The sequence below is a fragment of the Aplysia californica genome, unplaced genomic scaffold (genome assembly GCF_000002075.1).
Source record: "Aplysia californica isolate F4 #8 unplaced genomic scaffold, AplCal3.0 scaffold00079, whole genome shotgun sequence".
NCBI classification, from domain to species: Eukaryota; Metazoa; Mollusca; class Gastropoda; order Aplysiida; family Aplysiidae; genus Aplysia; species Aplysia californica.
This window is the reverse complement of record NW_004797349.1, coordinates 496584-499580: the sequence shown is the minus strand read 5'-3', so window position 1 is coordinate 499580 and position 2997 is coordinate 496584. Positions and strand designations below refer to the sequence as shown.

At 43.9% G+C, this 2997-nt stretch overlaps 1 protein-coding gene across 1 annotated transcript in view; it reads left to right on the top strand.

Annotated features, from left to right (window-relative positions):
* The window catches only part of LOC101857937 (reversion-inducing cysteine-rich protein with Kazal motifs), a gene marked incomplete in the record, with an annotated part of 143270 nt that overhangs the window by 76027 nt on the left and 64246 nt on the right, over positions 1–2997 (top strand).

Genomic DNA, 2997 nt, shown 5'->3' with positions numbered 1-2997 from the left:
GGCCGGCCCCCAAGAGTCTCCCCTTCTTTTGCCCCTCATGCCAATCGTCTTCAATGTTCACTGTCGTGAGTTTATGCACTGGTTAGTCATCTGGTTTGTTGGTTTATTTCCTCTGTCCTTTTTTTTATCTAACAATTTCATCCTTCCATATGTCCGTCTGTCCTTCCATCCATCCACCCACCCGTCCGTCCATCCGTCTGTCTGTATGTCTTTACGTTTGTCTTTTTGTCTATCTGTCTGTGTAAATGTTTGTTTGTATGTATGTATGTGTGTCTATGTTTACTATTTATTTAAACTTAAACTTCTCGTATAAATTCAAATATCGATAGCTTCGTGATGTGTCCTTGTGTAATGATAATAGTCCTGTCCCCAGAATGGTTGTCCCCAGCAAAAGTCTAGCGCAGTTTGCTCATTTCATCTTGATTCTTTCTCTGCGTTCCCCTTGTTCAGTCGTGTACCAGGCGCGTACCCGTGTCAATATTCCTGTGCTTTCTCTTCTCTTACTTCACAATGCGTGGAACCTGCTCCGCTTGACGTGTCTTCTACCTTTATAATTGCGTTTTACCTGCACAACAGATATCTTTGCGTTGGTCGGGGAGCGCCATTGGTGCTAAGATCTTCTTTTCTATCACACTGTAATTTATATGTCTGGTTGGATTTTTTCTCCCTTAAATTACCATAATTATCACATCGATGTGGTCCTCTTAAACGGGAATTCAATGACTTTCTCTGTCGTCCATGCCTGTTTTCGATAAATGTATGTTTGCCTGTCTGAGGTTGAATGTCTCCCCGGTCGACCGTATGCTTCACTCACTCACTCACTCTCCAGCCCAGCTGCTTCCTCTTCAATAATAATGGGTATTTCTCCAGTACGCAATTTGATTCATCGGGTTTTTTACACTTTGAACTGAAGACGCGGGGGAAAAATAACATCTTGACATAATATCGTTCTGTACAAGTGGCCCCGAAAGAGAAGCCGTCGAAAATACGCCGGCCATGCAACACGTAGCTTCTCTCTTCTCTCACACTGACACCGCAACAGTTGCAAACGTAAGAAAGGATCGGGACGTCTCGCTCCACATATTGGTCCTCTTACCCCTCAGCGTTTCCTCTGTCCGGGGTCTGTGGGGGAACGTGGCCGAGGGTGACACTTGTTTAACCAAGCCTTTGTCCAATGCCAGCCTTGTCTGCCCTGGGAGGAAACCGTTTACTCGCGGGCTTTGTTAGCCAGGAGTAATTTGCACCCTAATCGTCCCGGCAGCCCTTGTGTCGTGGGAACCCCTTGTGCCCTCAGTTCGAGGACTGCAGAGCCCACGTCTATTTTAATAATAATATTCCATAATGACGAGCGCCATTCTACTACGCTACATTTTCTCTGTCTTCTCCCCCCTCTCTTTTCTACTTACTCCCGACGGATATAGATTGAATTGAAGAAACCTTTTGTTGGCTCTTGACAGCAAGTGTGGAAGAGAAAAAGACACCCCCCCCCCCTTTTTTTTTTCAACCGTAGTTTAAAGGGATAAAGAGATTGCTTCTGTATAGAATGAGAGGAAACAGAAGAAAAAGCAAATTGAGCGGTAATAATAGGGGGAGAAGAGCAAAACGCCCGAAGAAATCGTTAAATAGGCTTTTGGGTATTTTTTTAGTTCCTTTTAAGAATCTGCTGGAAATGAATAAATGTTTTCATTTGTCGACGTACAAGTGTCGGCGGGATGGACATGCGATGAAGTGGCTGGGGGATGTGGAGGGTTATAAGAGCTTGATTGGCGCCGAGGGTCGACACACTGACAACTGGTTGAAAGCACGCACACTCCAAGGCTGAAAACTGGTTAAATGTGTAGGTGGGTGGGTAGGTGTGTTGGGGATGGGAAGGGTAGGACTGGAGTGTTGGACTGTCGTCTTTCAGGGAAGGAGAACAGTCCGAATGGATTAAAGTTGGACGTGGAGAACCATTGTGGATATTGGATTTTGGAACGATGCGAAGATAAAAATACATGTAGTTAGAATTCAGTTGGCCTTCGAACAGAATTTTGTCTAACAGATAAAGATAGAAAGAGAGAGAGGGAGGGAGAGAAGGGGGGGCATGGTCTCAGAACACTTCTACTGCTGCAGCAATCAATTTGGAATATTCTTGATGTTCTTGATTATAAAAGTAATTTTTCTTTAAAAATTACGGTGAACTTCCTCTAGCAGCCACCTGTCCACCCCATCTCTCCCCCTCTGGTGTTCTTTCTGTGCATGCATCATTATGACTACGTCCAAGACGTCCACCTTTTCGGAAAATCCACTTTTCTCCTCGACAATGAGTGGCCATCTGAAAAGTTTCCACTGTACTCCCGCCAATCAAGTCGAGAAGATGCAGCTTCTATATTTATGTGTATTTGGAGGGGAAAAGAAAGCAGTTCAAATGTTCTCATCAGCCAGGGTGGTTTAATTTTGGCAACAAGGTCTCGAGAAACGAAACATTGTATTTAACAAATTCTGAAAGTCTTGTAGGTGGTATATGTTAGTAGTTTTAAACGCTGTCGACTTCACAGGAGGGTAAAATAAAGCCCAGAAAAGGTATACGACGCTAGATTTTTTTTGGGGGGGGCAATCCAATATGACATTCTCGACGCTGGAAATGTCATAATACATGCACTTTTTGAACTATCGTGATGAGGTAGTTGGCCTATTGGTCCTATCTGTGAAACTTATTGGGTCTCGTCTGCTCCCACCGCTACCGTCTCAAAACAAACAGGCAAATGCGATTTAATATGTCACATAGGTTTCTTTTTTTCATGTAGCCCTTAGAATCCCGTGTGTAAGGTTAGAGCGCCTGCTTGCATTTCGGCACCAAATTTCTTAAGCCAAGTTTCATTATTTGTTTTTCGTGATCTCAGAACTTCTGAAAATGTAAGTCTCTTTCAGTGCTTCTTTTTTTAAATTAGGTGTATCTATCTATGTGGTGTCGGTAGTCTAGTGGTTGGGTTCCGGACTCGAAATCGTGAGATGGGG